This window comes from Anas acuta, chromosome 6, assembly GCF_963932015.1.
Source record: "Anas acuta chromosome 6, bAnaAcu1.1, whole genome shotgun sequence".
NCBI lineage: Eukaryota > Metazoa > Chordata > Aves > Anseriformes > Anatidae > Anas > Anas acuta.
This window is the reverse complement of record NC_088984.1, coordinates 36,248,179-36,266,004: the sequence shown is the minus strand read 5'-3', so window position 1 is coordinate 36,266,004 and position 17,826 is coordinate 36,248,179. Positions and strand designations below refer to the sequence as shown.

Sequence of the window (17,826 nt, the reverse complement as noted above, 5' to 3'; positions counted from 1 at the left end):
CAACCTATCTCCATTAGGACTGATGATGAACCTACTATAGTGCAAGAAAAAGCTTGCAATAACAAGGTGTAAAAATATTTCTCTGCCTGTTCCCTTATTTCTCTGTTCCATATGTCCTGCCTCAGGTGGAGGCAGCTTGGGAAATTGCTGTAGGTTGGCTGGCTGAGTAGGGGTGTTCATTGTCAGCTACAATTGATGTGCTAAACAATTCACAAAAAAAAGGTTGTCCTCCTGTATTTGTTGATACCCTTCTTGTCTTCTCTATAAAGTTTTACCATCTTCATCCACCCTCCCCTGTACTCTGTAACTGTCCTCTCCACCTAGCAGTGCTCCTGGCTTTGGCCAGGGGCTCAGTGCTTCTCTGACATACCGTGCACTATTCACTTTGTAGGAACAGAAAGCTGAAGCAGGGTAAGAGGGATGCTGGCTGTTTTAGGACCCATTCCAGCAAAGCCCAAGGTGCACATTAGAGCAGAAAAAAAAAAAAAAAAAAAAAAAAAGTGTGCAGATACTTTCAACAGATGTAGAAAACTCATACCTGGCTGCTTTTTCTTCTGTTTAAATACAACTTGAAATGTATCCGCATTCCTTAGATATTTATCTTCGTGTTGCTCATCCTTGCAGGTTACATGGATGTGGAATGGTCACAGCAGGTTTATAAGAAAACTGCTTTGGCAGCCAGAAAACAAAACATACCTCTGCTCATTCCCTAAGCTCTTGCAAATTCACTGAGTCCATCGTATTCTTTATTACAAGTCAGGATTCATTCAGTAGCTAAAATTGTGAGTCATCTTTCCTCTGAAACCTGCTGACTTGTATCCTCTGTCAATTCAACCTTTTGGATCCATTTACTTTTTACCCTCTGTGTAATGAGTATCCATTTCTTATACGTCCTGGCACCCGCATTCAGTGTGACAGCACTGCCTGCCTCTGTGTTTCAGGCACTGTCGATGAGATGTGATGCCTTTATTTTTCATCTAAATATTTCTCCTACTTCTGGTAACCTGGATCTGTCGGGTATCTGTATTATCGCCTCTCCAGTCCATGTGCCCATTTGCAGAGTATTGATAAAAATTGATTTTGTCCTGTGAGTAAATTGTACTCAGATGAAAGGAATTGCTCCCCCAGGATGAATGAAGGATTTTTGCGGAAAGCACCAGAGCACCATTGAGAGAGGTATTTTTCATAGCTCTGAAGACTTTCAGGTAGGCTTGCTAAAGATGAGCCAGATGGGAAGGCACTGTAGTGTCCATTAATGGGGTCTCAGGGACTTTACATCAGTGTGGTATTCCTTCTCTAAGCTGGAATGGCACTTACAGAGAAGGTGTGCTTAGTCTGTAGCTTAATCCTTGTTTAAAGTAGTATTAACTGTCAGGCCATTCCCCATCCCTAGCCATCCCCCATAAATTACCTACAGGGACTTTGAGTGATTCTTTCCTCAGAGCTTTATGGAACAGATGTATTTCAGTTTCAATCCACTCATTGCAGAGAGTAATAATTTTGCTTTTAGCAGCAGGACAATGGCTGTAACTCTTCATATTGTTAGGAACGCGTATGTTGCTGAATCTGGTTTTAGGGATTTTCCTAGTCAGCTGAACTTTGCTATACTTTTCCTGTTTTCATCTTCAAGCATCCTGAGACATACACTAGTAACTCTTATAGTAAATAGGGGTCACGTTGCAGGGCGAATCTCAAAGGCAGTGTCTGTGCAACCTGTCAGGTCGTTTTTTCCACCTGGATCCATTTAATTCCCTGCTTTCCCATACATAAGGATATATGCCACGCAACTGGCCCAATTTAACAGTTTGTGCTACTGCAATCAGCAAAAGTGTCTCTCTCTGTCATTTCCAGAATTGCCCATCTATGTCATATTTAGGGGGTTCATCTACAAAATAGCTACTAAAGTAGAAAAATTATGAATATTTGTTAGAGCTGAGACTGAGGAAGTTCTGTAGCTAGTGTTACTTTGTCCTACTTTGTGGCTAAATCCCGTGGTCACGGCACACAAGCCCTGTGCTTTGTAGCGCACTGGTCAGTCCCTCAAAGAAGGGGCTGTCGCACTCTGATATGGGCATGGCAATAACTGCTTCAAAGAAATCTTAATTTCTTAACTCCTATTCACTGCATTAATCTTTTTCAGTTATAATGAAAGCAATTTAAAACAATATGGAATGCATGGAAAAAAATATTTTAAATTACTGATATTTATAGCTGCTTTCTTGTGTTTTTTTTTTTTTTTTTTAAGTCCCTATTCTTAATAACCAATAACAGTAATTCAGTAGCAATACAGTTCCTGTCAGTAACCTTCTCCTAGGAAAAAGGATTTCAGAAAGCTTTATCACTCAGCGTAGCCAACAGAAATATTTGATACTAAGAGCAGTGAAACCAGAAATCCACTTCAGATGTCCTTCAAACAGCTAGATGAGGAATTCAAGGGGATATGGAATAGGAAACTCAGAAAATGGAGCTTGACTTTGATACTTACTTGGTGTGATAGAGTAATTTACTCTCCATATAGATCTTACTGTATAAGAAAAAGGAGGGAAAAGGAAGCAGTAATGTGTCACCTTATCTAAATAAGGTACCTGTCATTCCTGAAATTCTGTTTAAACTATGATGGATGTTCTTATTCAACAAGAGAGATTTTTCCCCCAGTGAAAGCAGATCCTTTCAGACAGAGAAGGACTATGATGAGACCAAATTTCCTGCCTGTGGATGAGACTGAACGGTGCAGAAATAGCTGCAGAGCAGATTCCCTGGGATTCCCATCTGACCACTTGCAATGTGTACAGCAGTAGAGAAGGACAGTGATTTGGACAGGAATATTTACGAAAAGCAGCTGTGCTAATTGTCTTGCCAGAAACATCTGTATTCTTTGACATGGTACCATATTCTCACAACACGATGTGTTTATTTCCTGAGAAAATTTTATTTTCTTTTCATTTAATTTTGATCGACTAGGCTGTCATTCCAGAACTTAATCTTTTTGCTGCTTATCCATGGCTCTGCTGTTAATGTTTTGCTAATTTAACTAAAGACATTAGCTGGAAATAGATCTGTGGTATTTACTCTTTTTTTTTTCCCCCAAAGCAAATGAATTTTTCTATAGCTTCTGTTTGAACACTGTTTTTAGACAATTAATCTGACCAGTGCATTGACCTATTCTTCAATAATCTAGAGGACAGTTCTCCAAGCTGTGTGACAAACCACTCCAGCATTAAAACAATGTGCTATGCTATACATACTAGGCAGGAAATTCACTGGTGTTTACCCTAGACTAGTATAAGTAGGTAGGGTAGCAAACAAACAAAAACAATTTATTTGCTACTGTTATCATAGCGTCAATTAAAACCTACTTCAGCAGAATAAACAATGTAAATTAGGCCACTTCATGCAAACATGGCTATCTGAGCATGATGTTCTTATTCAACAAGAGAGATTTTGTGATGCGTGTGAGTGTGTTTTGGGAAGATTGGGTGAAATAGGAATGAATGCTGACTACCTGTATCACAAACTGCTATTATTTTCTGTGTTAATTGTAACCTCAGCTGGGAAGCCAGGGACTATTCTGGCCAATGGGAAGCTGCAAGGTAATTGGAGATCCAAAACTCGTTAGACACCTTAAGTCACCAAAGCTAGCAGAGTTGCTTTCATGCATGCCACTAGTGGATCAACCTGTATTCATTCTTGAATATACTAATCTTTTTAATAGCAGTGGGGTTCCCTTATTTAATACTTCTGAGCACTTGTGCTACAGATAGCCTTTAGGGTGGTGATTTTTAGGGATGATGATTTGGAGGATGATTATATATCCATACACAAAAGAATATTTGATGATCTTTGTGTATTCTTTCGGCAGAAGTATTTTAGTCCTGTACCTACAGTTGAGACGGTGTTACTTGTAGGTCATACAAACAAGCAAGGATTTAGGCAGCTCTTTCTTACAGTCCGTCCATGGGAACCACAGACTTCATATAAAAAATGAATGTTTTGTATTTGTGAAAAACTTAATGAAAGACCTTCTTAAACTGCCTTACCATGCCCCAGATACATTGATGGTATCAGGAGACAGTTATTTTCTAGGGACGAAGTAGGGTTTTGCAGGGCTGCCTTAAAAATTCTGAACTCTGTTCTGACTGAAGATACTGCAGAAGAAAGTTCATTTACACCTCTTCAATGTGCTACTTCATTGTTTACACAGTATTTTCATCAAAGAGCACGCTGTTCATTAAGCATGGGAGAACCTGACAGACGGGACCCGGAACACTTGCCATCACATTTAGCCCAAGCCTATCTGACATCTCAGCAGGGGAAATGGAGAGCTGTGATTCTGAAATAGACACTTTGTGCTCTCTAACCTCTAGTATACAACACTGAAAAGAACTGCTCCTGCAGAATGCAATTCCTGCCATCATATATTGTACATTTTACATCACAGATCTGGACTTCCTGAACCTCGTTTTTTAAAGTCATTTTCTTAACTCGTTGACATTTTAAGTGTTTTGTGTTTGGTGCCACTAGATTATGACATTTTAATGTTCAGTTAGAAATCCAAAATAGCAATTAGGGAATTACAAATTGTAGAAATCATGCCATTTAACTATTAATTATATTCCTTATTCTCTCAGCTAGTAAATGATTATATAAAAAAGTCTCTTAAATGTAATATGCAAAGCCTTGTTGTTATTAGGATCTTCTTGAGATGTCAGTTAACACTTGATGGGACTGACCGGCCTCTAGACCTTGCTGAAGGTGTTGGTGTTTCCATGCAAAGAACAGTGCTCAAGAGAAATAGGAGTATGTACGTGTGAATATAACCTGCAGCCTCAGATATTCACTTGAGTTCTGGGAGATGTTGAAATTCCTGCTTAATCCAGAGCAGAATGTGTCATCCCAAGTTGCTAAAAGTCAAGGAACTCTTATTCATATGTCCTTTTACAAAGAGATTTATGAAAGTGAAAACATTTTGGCTTTGGGGGAATAGGATATTTCAGCAAAACCATTCCAAACCCATCATAGAGCGGTATCCTGGGAGTACTCTTTGCTTTGTAGCCACAGCACTTCAGCAGAAATAGTGCGACATGACATCCATAGGTAAATAAAATCTCTACTTTCAGTGCTGCTTTCTAGGCTGAAATTGATCTAATGCTATTCTGCACCTAACCTACCTGGATGCTTATGTTGTGTTAAGCAACACTGCAGGAGTGCAAAGATGCAAGTAAAATTCCCACATAATGTTAGATATGAAGGTCAAGTCCCTTGGGGAGCAGCTGCATGCTGACCTGCTCTCAGAAGGTTAGCTCATTTTCTGAAGGTAAAGACAGCTCAGGAAATTACTGGGAAACTCAACCTGCTTTGGATTTCCAACCAAACATGGTGCTTGTGCAGGTTCTGTGGATAACTCCTAGAGTAGATTAGGTAACCTTTTCCGGAATAAAAATCTTAGAAATGCACATTGTACGGGTCCTCAGTCTCAAAGTTTCATTCTACAGATCCTCTATTTTTCGACACTGCTTGCTGTCAGCACAAATCTAGCATGGTCTCTTGTACTGAATACCCAGCAGGGACTGAAGAACATCTTCTGGTTTGGCTTCCTCCCAGAGGAATCCCCTTCAGGTGTTCTGAGACTATCCATGGTGCGACCCAAGGCACAGAAAGTCAAATTGGCATTAAACCATGATCAAGAGGCATGGTAGGAAAACTAAGTTGAATAGGGCTCCCTCTTCAGAAAAGGTGGGAAGAAGAAAAAAAGGAAATTATTTTCCTGTGCTGACAGTTGAATAAGACAGGAAAAGTTAGGATGGGGGAAGAAGTAATATTTTGCTGCTGTTGTAAATTAACCTTTCTTCAGCACTCAAGAATACGCTGGGGAAGGACTGCAATTTACTTGTGCTTGAGTCATAATGTATGTTATTTGTGACAATACCTTTATGTTTCATTTGTCTGTATTTAGAGACAACCTCCTACTGATGGACTCTTCTGAGAGTTTAAAAAAAAAAAAAAAAAAACAGCAAAACTTGCTTTTTTAATTGCAGCTCTCTCTTAAACAGCCAGATTTCATGTTTGTAAGTGCAGCTCTCTATTTGATCAAGATCTCTGAGTGTGACATGATGGACACAGAACTACAATGAAATAGAAAAAAAAAAAAAAAAAAGTGTTTGATTTTACAATAAGATTTCCTAACCACTTTTTTTTATTTTTTTAAGCAAAACTAGCTGGGAAATAGAAAAAAGAAACAGCCTGAAAGATACATTTTCAGTCATCTTGAAATGCCCTTTTACCCTTGTAATTTACTTCCAGACAGTGCACACATTTTAGATGAATACTTTGCTAAAAACTGAAAAGATGTTAAAAAAGTGAAATGAATACATCGTGTTCTGAAGACTTGGAGATAGAGGTCATGCAGATTATTTTGAAAAGGGCTGTATCTCGCAGCAGCGATGACAATAATGGCAATCAAATAATGGAAGAGAAGCTGGGAAACAGGCGCTGGAAGGCTCTGAAATGCAGCTCTTACAGGGAATGTGTTTTTCCCAGTGCTTGGTTATCACAGATACTAGGAATATTTTCTGAATTGTCTTGTGATACAGACCAAGTAGGAATGTCGGTAAGGAACTATTGGAACTAGCATATCCTGAAGTGCTGGCTGGCTCCATATGTGACCGACTCTTTTTAGAGACCTGCACTAGAGGCTGCTAATGTTTGGCTTATTAAGTATTCTTAATGTGACATAAGTGTTTTAAAGCATAAAGAAAAGAAAAAAAAAAGAGAGAGAGAGAGAGAAAGAGAAGAAAGAGGAGAGAGAAGATTTGTATTTCAAGTTTTTTCCCTAAGGAAAAATATTGTTGATGGCTGCCTTCTCCAGAATTTACATATTGCAAAAGTAACATACAAAAACATGGCAGAAATTACTCTTAATTTACTTTAAGAAAGTGCTCCTAACTTATGTATCATTTGGGAGTCATTTCCTTGAATCAAGAAGTTCAAGTGATAAGAATTTCAGACGTATAATTAGACTAACATTCCTTGAGACATTTGAATTACTCGATTAAAGAAATTAAACTTATTATAAACATTTCAAAAGGTTACATTAGGAGCCTAATGGAAAACTAACACTGAACGAGTAGAGCTAATTACTGGAGGAAATCATTCAGAAACAATTTGGCCTTCAGACAGGTCTGGTTTTATTAGCACTGTCCTGCACAAAGGTATGTTTACTTCCCTGGCTGTGTTGTGTGCTGCTTTCTCTATTTTTCAAAATGCGCTGTAAATATATGGCTATTACTGAGAGATTAGAGTGCACAGCTCAGAGTCTTTCATATAACAGGTGGGATAAAAAGAAAAATGTGTAAGCAAAGGGACTTCTCTCTCCCTTTATGGTACCACCAATCTATAGCAACTGGTTTGAACTAGACCACGCAGTCCAGTTTAAAGAGGTCTTTAAATTTTTTTACAGGCATGTCGTTGGTAAATAATCATTTCATAGAAACTGCTTTGATAAAAAGGGGTGAAACAGCTGTGCTCTGCAGTTGCTTGTGTATGAATTGTCACGTGGCTGCAAAGTTGGTGCATCAAAATGAATATTTAAAAAAAAAATCTTGAAGCATTTGTAGAATTTGCAAGACTGCTGTGTTTGCCACGGTGGCTATGCAGTTGAGCAGGACATTCAATTCTTGTGTAGAAAATGCTAAACTTTCTATTAAACCTGGTTTTGTGTCTCATAGATCAGGTTCTGAGGGCAATGCCTTCATTTATGATAATGCCAAACAGAAATCTGCCATTGATTCTTCAAATAATTTAAAAGCATTTTTCATCAGTTTTTAGCCATTATTTTCCACAGGCCAAGCACCTTGGATACCCTGGGCTTAAGAAAACCTTTAAAATCATGCTTTCTTGCTAATCCTTTATATTCTTACCAATCAAATTATGATATGTTATCTACCTTTATCTCCGCTGGTATGTCATATCTTGCAAATAGAAATTTTATATCTGAAATTAAATGTTCAGTGATTTTATTCCCTACTAAAGTTCTAATAATAGACTTTGGAAGTGATAACTCAGAACCAAAACTAACTATTTTTCTGGTATATAAAAACAAATCTGCACCATATTGAGGGCCTTGAAACTGATGTTTCTTTAACCATATTTTAAAGCACAGTATGGGACACTGACACAGTCATAATTATCGCTTTCTGTTTGTTCTGGTTTTGTATGCATATCAGAAGTCAATAATATCATTATCTTCGCAACATACATTAACTCATTGGGAATTTTGTTCTTCTTTTACACAGTTCCACAGAGATTGCACGTCCTATTTGTTCACTATCAGCTGTGTGTTGCAGTCTGTTACAGTTCTTAAAATACGTGTCTGCACAGCAAAGCAGGAAGCCAACAGTTTGCCTGGTGCTGGCTGTTGCACTGGGTCATGCAGACCTTCTGGAGGGATGGCTTGGTTGCTTTCAGCAAAGGAAAAGCTCAGCCAGGAGAAGCTTTCAGAGTACAGGCTGGAAAAAGAGAGAAAGGCGTGCATCTGCAGCATAACCGATGGTTTGGAAACTGTGAAGAACAGGCAGCAGAAATATCACACCAGGCTTCAGAGATGATGGAGAAAAGTCCTCTTTGCTGTGCACAACAGGCATATATGTCTTTCCTTTTAAACACGTCTGGTTGTATAGTAGGCTTTTGTAAAATTAACTTGCTGCTTGCAGCTACAGAGGGTGTCCAAAGTCAGGGCGTGGTTTAGGTCTTCCTTTACGACTGTTTTTCTTGCCTCAAACTCAGTCTGGTTTGATTATGCAAATTTCTCTATAATATTTTTACTTCATTTTTTCCTCTGTAGCCCTGTGTTTCTGTTCATCGCTAACCCAGTCTAATGTTACATTCTGTTGTTCAGTTTTCAAAACTTACAATCTGGTCCTGTTTCATTCTCAGTTTTTTTTTCACATTCTAATAGCTTTCTATAAGTTTAATCTGTCTAGTGATCTTTTTCAGTTATGAGTCTTTGATCCCCATTACCATCTGGCCTTGGATGAGCAGTTCCACAAACAGTTTAAAATGACGTTTTTGGCTCAGCATAAGTGAATCTATCAAATCTCCTTGTTCTTGGTTCTTCATATGAAGAAATAATTTCCAGAGATTGTATTATTTTAAGGAGTTTAGCATTCTATAAATTTTGTAACTGATAATTCAATCTTTATCTGATAACCGGCTTGGTCCTCGCTTATCTTTTTAAGTATAGATTGCTTAAAGTAAAATCAGTGCCCCTGAACTGCAATATTTAAATAAACTGGTATCTTTTTCTTGTCTTCATTTTAGGACCTCAATTTGTCTTTACATAAAATTCTTGTTTATACCTTCAGTGTCTTGCTATATTTCTGGAGACTTCCTATTTCTTGGAGTCCTCCATTCCTTCTTTTTTCTAACTTTTTTTGTGTCTCCCCCAGTTCTCACAGCAGATGTAGTTCCTGCTCTCAGTTAATGAGAAGGATGAGTTTGAGCACTATAGTTCTGATTAGTCTTTACTATAACTGAGATTAATCAATAGGGAAAACATAGAGGTAGAAGGTTCACATCTCCTCTGTCTTGCTAAGACTGAGCTCTAATGCACAAGTGTCTTGATCCAAGACTCACATTGCCTTTCCAAAACTGTGTTTCTGTCCTGCTCCTGGTAAAGTCAGTGGCAAAGCTCCTACTGTTGTATGAGATGAGTAATCCACCTGTGCTCAGCCATTCTATTTCTTCTCTAACTATGTACCAGTAAGTACAATGCAGTTGCGCACTTCTGGTCATGTTTTCATTTAAACATCGAACCAGCTTCCCCTCCCAAAACTATTCACTGAGAAGGGATATCAGTCTTAACCATGATGTACCTCTGGACTTTAAAAAAGCACTGGATGGCGTAATCCCATCAATGTTACAGTCCTTTGTGTTGGGTTAGGTTATCTCACTCAAGCTATTCTCAAATGTTATTGTTTGGGATATCCAGCTTTTGGGATTAATTCCAAGAATATTCTGTTATAAGGAGGCTGTAAACATGTAGAACTAAAATCTTCTATAACCTGAACTAAGGTTCAATCATACAAAGAAAACCAAATAATAATAATAATTATTATTATTAATAATAATAATAATAACAATAATAATAATAGCTCCAGAAAAGCTTTCCGAGTACCTGACAACTATATTGCATAAGAGTGAGTATAATACTGGGACAGTATTTGCCTTTTACCCAGTGTTTTAAAACAAACTTTCATATGAATTTGTGGGACCAAAAGATAAATGTCATGATTTAGTTTTCTGTGAGATCACATCTGTCTGTGTAGCAAATGGCTGGCATGCAATTTAAAAAGTTCCTTACTTGCTTGCAGCCTGTAGTGGGCTTATGTGGCAAGGTTTTGGTAGCAGGAGGCCACAGGGGTGGCTTCTGTGAGAAGGATCTAGAAGCTGCCTCATGGTAAGTAAGGGCCCAGCAGCTGACCAGAGCCGAGCCAGTAAGTGATGTTGTTTGCGCCTCTGAGAGAGCATATTTAAGAAAGGGAAAAGAAAAAACAAAAATAATAATAATAATAATAATAATAATAATAATAAAAAAAAAAAAAAAAAAAAAAAAAAAACTGCTACACAGAAGCTGTGAGAGTGAGAGGAGTGAGGAACAGCTTTGCAGGTGCCAAGGTCAGTGCAGAAGGAGGGGGAGAGGTGCTCCAGGCACAGGAGCTGAAGTTTCCCTGCGGCCTGTGGTGAGGCCCATGGTGAAGCAGGATGTCCCCCTGCAGCCCATGGAGTACCACGGTGGAGCAGGGTTCCACGCTGCAGCCCGTGGAGGAGACCACGGTGGTGCAGGTGGCCCTGCACTGACGGAGGCTGCGGCCTGTGGAAGACCCCTGCCGGAGCAGATTCCGGGCCGGACCTGTAGCCCGTGGAGAGGAGACCACGCAGGAGCAGGTGACCTGGCAGGAGCTGCTGCCCGTAGGGGAGCCAGGTTGGAGCAGTTTTCTCCTGAGGGATGGACCCCGTGGTACGGACCCATATCTGGAGCAGTTCTGGAAGAGCTGCTGCCTGTGGGAAGCCCACACCGGATCAGTTCATCAAGGACTGCATCCTGTGGGAGGGACCCCACAGCACAGGGGACAAGAGTGACCGTGAAGGAGAGGCTGAGAAGAAGCGCTACAGACTGACCACAAACCCCATTCCTCCGCTCCAGAAATTGTTGCCCTGCTGGGTCCTAGGCTATGGCAAACACAGGTTAGATACAGAATGGATGCTGGAAGGAAGGAGATTTAAATTGCACTATTGTATGATAATGTGTACATATTGAAACACAGCAACAATCCCCAATTCAAGGACTATATGTACTTTAAAAGTTTATTTTCAAGTGTGTCTGCAAACTGCTAAAAGAGAAAGAGGGAAGAGAAATCAGAGAGGGTAATGGTCTGAGCAAAAAGTATCAGTTTTCACAAAGCAAACAGTACAGCTATCCTACTTCTTCCCAGCACAGTTTGTTTTCACCACCTGCCTCTCTTCTGTCATCTTCTTCTGGATGATCAGTAGAGCTCTTCATTATTTGTCTCTGCCTGCCATCCCCTATCTCATTGTCTTAGTAATGCCTTCACAATCCTTAATCCTTTGAGTATCATTTGTGCTTTCTTTTTCTTATATTTTTTCCCCCAGTTTCTTCAAACTTATGGTACCTCTTTGACACTGGTATTTCTTCACTTTCTTCACTCTCTCTTTCCACATCCCACTGAACCCTCTGAACCTCACTTTTTTACTTTATCTCTGATCTCTCAGCAGTGTGCAACAGCCCACGATTTTGTTTTTCTCTTTCATTCCCCTGCTCAGTTCCCTGTGGAGTTTAGGTTTTCCTCATTTCCGCATCTTTCTCTTCTAGTGTTTTTTTTTTTCAGCAGACTCCTCTTATGTTGCTATGTGTCCCAGAGGACTGTCCCTGTGTTGGAAGATTTCAGTAAGCTCAGTATCATTTCCTTTGACCCATGTAGACGATGGGCTCTGTGCTGCAGTATTTTATTTTTTTTTTCCTTTTTAAACAACCCCCACAATATTGTTGATAGTCTCAGATGGAGATATTTCTGCAAAGTAACCTGCCTTTCTTTTCTGCTTTCTTACAGTCCTGGTCTGCGGGAGATGGACAGAATAATGGGGTACTCTGCTCTTCTCCTGGCTCCTGCTTGGGCAGTGCACATTTGGACAGGCAATCACACCAGGTCGGTAGCCTCAACGGGTTTTGAAGTGCAAAGTAAATAAGTGATGTCTGACTGTGATGGTTCGAAATCAGCACTAAAAGTTCTCCAGACATTGGTATTCCACAGGCCATACCTATTCACAAAGAAAAGATCAAGTAGATTAACACCTTTCCTTTCCAGTTGCATATAATTACTATAACAGAAGTTGCCTTTTTGTAAAGCTGAAGATAAAACAATAAACTTTGACTGTCTTGATTTAGTGCTTGTGCCTGGCACATCTGGGAACATCAGTACTCACTGGGTAGTCATAAAAAGCATCTTGAAGTTTTGTTGATCTCAGCATCTTTCTAAACTATCGGTGGAAGTCAGTGTACCACAGATATATTTTTCAGTACAAACTCTTCCCAGATCTTCAGGAAATACACAGATTGTTTCTCTGAAAATGCCCGTTCACTGCATCAAATCGTTAAATCCATCATTTTAAAAGATACACTGTATTGAATGTTCATATTTTAATGATTAATGCACCTACATTGTTATGCCTTGATTTTCTCTGCATATCACGAAGGTTTCAGCAGCAGATTCCCAAAAGGATCAGTGTTGAAAGCAAGACTTCACATAAATTCATGTGCAATCAAGGTCAAAGCTAAAGTTTGGTGACACAAGCTTCTTTTGGTCCCTTTGTAGCCTGGCTATCGGTTACTGGAGACATTACGAGTATGCAGCTTTGCGTCTCTCTGTGAATATTGCTAATCGTTTACTAGTATCTGAGGCATGTACTGGTACAAAAGAGGTGTACCCTAGCTCCTGTGTTCTTCTCCTCAGTTAATTACCATACAAACAGGGAGCTGGCATACTTGGAAGGACTATTGACTATTCAAGTAATTAGCTGCAGTAAATATAGGAGAGGAGGCAGCTAGCGGGTTTTTAGATGTTACTTGCTGCTAAGGAAAACTGTTTTCTTTCTTATTGTCTTTTGTGTGAAGGCCAGGAGCTTACCGACTCAGGTTCAAACTCCTCAGAGGCTGCAGGGCAATGGAGTGTGCATGTAATTATTTGACAGCCTGCAAAAGGGGCAGATGTATGCAGGCAAAAGTTGAAAGCCAAAGGGTGGTTTGAAGGCTAGCTTTATGGTTTGTCTGTTTGCTTTAACTTGTATCTTTTTGCACCTGGTATTTACAGCGAAGCCCACAGATAGTTGTATTATCACAGATTATCTCAGATTTTCTATACAGCCTAAAAATACGGAGCTTGGCGTGGCAGAAGACTCTCCTTTTAATTCCATTTCTGTCAATCATATGACAAAGTGACACACTGCATCCTAACTGTACAGAGCTGAGAGCATTGGTGCCTTTTGACCTCCCAGGGCTAGGGGAGCCTAGATATGACCCTCAGCCATGTAAAGGCATTCCAGGAGCTGGCATTTTCTTAACTGTAATTTTACAAACCAGGTAGCGTGACTGAAATCCTGTGGTCTTAATCTGTGATCCTTGTCCATCCTTTTTATGTGGGAGCAACAGCTAGCGGCTGTTTGGGAGTAGTGCTGGCATGGGAGCTGCGCAGGGTTGTTCACTTCTTTCTCTGAAGCCCCCCTGGAAGCCCTTCTGCAGAAGTGGTCCTAGCCCGATCTCCTTGCAGTACATCAACATTCAGGTGTGGTCAGAGACACAAATCTTGAGTGTTAGCTGTGAGGGTCTTTTAAATGAGCGCTGATACTTGGAGTGTAGCATTTGCCCAAATTCTATATTGTAGATAATGTTAGCTGTACACCCAGACTGTATAAAACATAAATCATTTAGCTTATCTATTTTAAAGGCTTTTACACTGCAGTCAGCTACCATACTTGGTTAAATAGGTGCTTGTCGCACCTATTTAATGAATTAAATGTGAAAGCCATTTCTTCTTACTTTTGGCTGTAACAGGGCTGGCACGGGTTCTGTTCTGCTGAAGTAATGGAATGGTAGGATCCATGTAATATAATTTTATAAGTGCAATACTCATCAGTACATCAGCTAATAGGAAAAGCAGGGGAAAAAAAAAAAAAGAAAAAAGAAAAGAAAAAAAAGAAAAGAGAAATTAAGACCACAAGCCAAATATAATAATTCTAATTCCTCAGGGAAAGTTACCGTTTTAATTGAAAGATATGACAATAAAAATGAAAAATATTAAATCATTCCATCAAAAAGGTGTAATTTATGTGTTCTATATTTCATATCCTATTCTTTACTAGAACAGACTAACACAGATTGATTACTGAGCTGTCTAATTTTTTAGAATAATGTGGTATGTAACACCCATTGTAAGCTCTTAGAGATGTTGTGTCCTTGTGAAGATAAAGAAGGAAGCATTACTATTGGGAGAAAAATCTGACAATTCAGAATCATTTTTTTGTGAAAATTTTTGCCCTTGATATTCTGAATATGTGAATCCTTTTATTAGGAAAAGACTAACAAAGTATTCCCACTGCAGCAAGCTTAGATTTTAGATGCACTGTCTTCACACACTGCAAAATGTTCCCGTTCCAATGGTGGTGTCTGGCGATTGTGAATTATTAACTAGGATTGCCTTATTCTCCTTCTGATTCTGGCACTGACTTACATTATCTCTTCATGCAAATCTTTCAGTTTAGATATTATAAAGTAACTCAAAAAGCAGCTGTTAAGTAATATAGTGTATTACGGCAAGATATAATTGTTCGGTTACACTTTTTTTGAATTTCTGTGTGTAGCAGATGCATGCAGTATTTTGGAGTAAATAGTATCTTTTTCGCATACTGCGGCAAAGGAGAAGTAAAATAGAGTCAGCCAGTCCTTACCATGTCCCTTCCTATCGTCTTGGCTTTATCCTGCTGAGCCAAATCATCTGCTGATACCATCATGAAAATGCCCCATACAGGTGCACAGGCATGTAAGAGTGCAGATGATAATCAGTCAAGAAGCAGACAGATCTGACATTTCCTGAGAGCAGTTCCTATATTTTATTGAGTTGTCATGCCTTCTTGCATACTTAATGAGGATGAGCCCCTTTATATGCGGATTTCACATTACAAATGTTGTTTTGCTGCAAATAACTTGTGGCAATACATCTTCCACACCGCAAGTAAATATATACAACATTATAGCACACCCATGTTATTGTCACAACTGTAAACAACTAATAAAAGAATGTATTTACTGTGCCTTGGAGTCATTCACTTCCAGTAATATTTTCTCCATTTTCAAACCTATTGACTTTATGGAACATTTGGCATTATTTCATTGTATCATTATTGCTTATTGCATCATCATTTAAACAAAAAGCACGCTGTGTGTCTGCATATGTAGTAGATCTGCATATGTAAGAGGATATTTCTGTGACTGGCAGGTGTATTATGCATCATCCCAAAGACTAGGGAAGTATTTTGTGTACTATAGTTGTCACTGACCTCAAGACAAGTGATTGAAAAATAGAGAGTGGAGTGCCAATGTCATCAAGTTTCTTCTGGTAGCTTCTGGGTATGGAGGGAACCAATGTTTTCCTCTGCAAAGGAAAGCAACTTTTCTGGATCTGCATGGAAATATGTGTCCCTGTTGATGATGTAAGTGAGACCGAGTGCTTGAAGACACCAAAAGGTTGTCTTGGTGTTGCTTTTAGTGGTGTTTTACTAATCTGGAAGACAGAAAAGCATGCAGTTATTGAAATGTGTTATCTGGTTGATGTTACTGGACTGTTGGCAATTGAGAAAAACAAATCATGCTTTCTAGAAATTGCTCAGAAATTCAGCTTAGTTGTTTTCCCCTTCAAAGGTGATTTCTAAGAACTTAACCCAGAAAGGATCACCTGTGTCAGTGAACCCTAGCCACTGCAACTTTGCTGTGCTCTTTCAAAACTTTGCTTTACTGCTGGTCCTTTAACACTTATTTCTACCTTACGATTTTTTTTCTGGCCTGTTTTAACAATTTGTTCTCTGACTACCATTGTCTTTTTAGACTGAGTAACTTCTCCTGTACATACCCAGTATTATTCATTGAGATCAACTGTTGCCTTCACAGCTTTCTGCTTGGCTAAACTGGGTGCTCTCAGTTTAGTTGGCTAAACCAGGTGCTTTCAGTCTGCTCTCATAAAATAGACTTGTCATTCCCCCATTGTCTTGGAAGCTGTTCTGAATATTTTCCAATTTGAATTAATCCATTCTAGGTTAACAAAAACTGTACAGGGTATTCTAGAGAAAACTTGGATCTAGTATGGTAGAATGAATAACCTTTTATATCCATCACAAAAATCTTGATAACGTAATCTCAGGAGTGCATTTGCCTGTTTTGAGAGCCATCATATTTATGTATAATTTACCAAAGAGAAACACATATCTTCTAACTGATAAACCACACATTTCATAAGAGATCTCCTTTCTGAGTTTTTAAATGCTTAGCTTCATTCCCCCTTATTCCACAGTACTGCAAACCTGTGCAACACCTGGAAGATCTCTTCCTTTGCCTTGACCTTTCTTTTATCCCATACGTCTCTGGCTTACTGTCTTCATCTGGAGGTCTGCTGTGTTCTCTGTTTTGTATGCATTGGCAGTCTTGAGTCTCTTGGACAGTTTCTCAAAATAGACCTTTGAACCTCTGTCTGATTTTTGTTCTCAGGAATTTTATTTGATGTTGCATAAGTAAATAGTTTCTGTAATATATCCAGCCAACGGTAGTGAACATTCCTCAGCTTCTGAATCTTCATGTTCTTGCCTCAACCACAGTCTTAGTAGCCATCCTCATCTTCTCCTTCTTGATTACTGCCAAAGGAAAAAGGACCAATGTACCATAAATTCATCTCCTTGCTGGCTTCCACTCTGCTCCCTGGGACAACTTAAATATACTGACCAAAAGGCTTTCCTTGTTTTTTTTCAGTTTGATGGCTGGGTTGCCAGTAAACGCATTGGTCTTTCTATTGCCTTTCATGAGTGATATATTCTGCAAGCTGGATGAAACCTGATGAAGCTCGGTTTGCATCATGATTTTTCTTCATACATCACTTACATTACAACACAATTTTATAATGCAGAAGGAATACCTGCTGCTGAGGAATTTTAACTACATCTCCTAACTAAGCTAGTGGCAAATTGAAAACTAATAAGATATGTTTTGTATATCAAATACTGCTCTGGGTACAAGCTAACCTAGGCATCCTGTAGATTGCAACTTACTGCTCAGTTAGGGAAAAAAAAAAAAGCAATAAAGAAAATTGTGACAGCTTATTAGATGAAAGAAGAAAATCATCACCCAAAGCAGAAGAAATGCTATTTTATTATACAATAATTGTACAGGGTTCTTAACAGTTTTGTATGTGAAAATGTTAAATGTTTTTCAATGTTATCTGTAATAAATATTAGTCTGAAGGCAGAAAATAATTTAAGATGTTTTAGCAGTCAACAGTATCTACAAAACTGAAGCTATTAGTATAGTAAGTTGAGCCATCTACCTGTGCAGAGCAAAAGCCAGACAACACCTTTTGCTATTAAATGAAAACTAATGTTCACAGACATCTCATGGTGTCTCTTTGAAAAGATAAATCTTTACCCTCTTCATATTAAAAACATCATGGGTGTTATCATTGAGTATGGTGATGGGGAATGCCTGTCCTTCAGGACAGA

The 17,826-nt window shown here is 38.9% G+C and overlaps 1 long non-coding RNA gene across 1 annotated transcript in view; it reads left to right on the top strand.

The window, feature by feature from the left end:
- Nucleotides 1–17,826, top strand: part of LOC137858587 (uncharacterized) — a 431,320-nt gene that overhangs the window by 371,303 nt on the left and 42,191 nt on the right. The window contains exon 6 of the long non-coding RNA XR_011097864.1: nucleotides 12,126–12,221. This is a non-coding gene — a long non-coding RNA (uncharacterized lncRNA). The remainder of the gene's footprint in view (nucleotides 1–12,125; nucleotides 12,222–17,826) is intronic.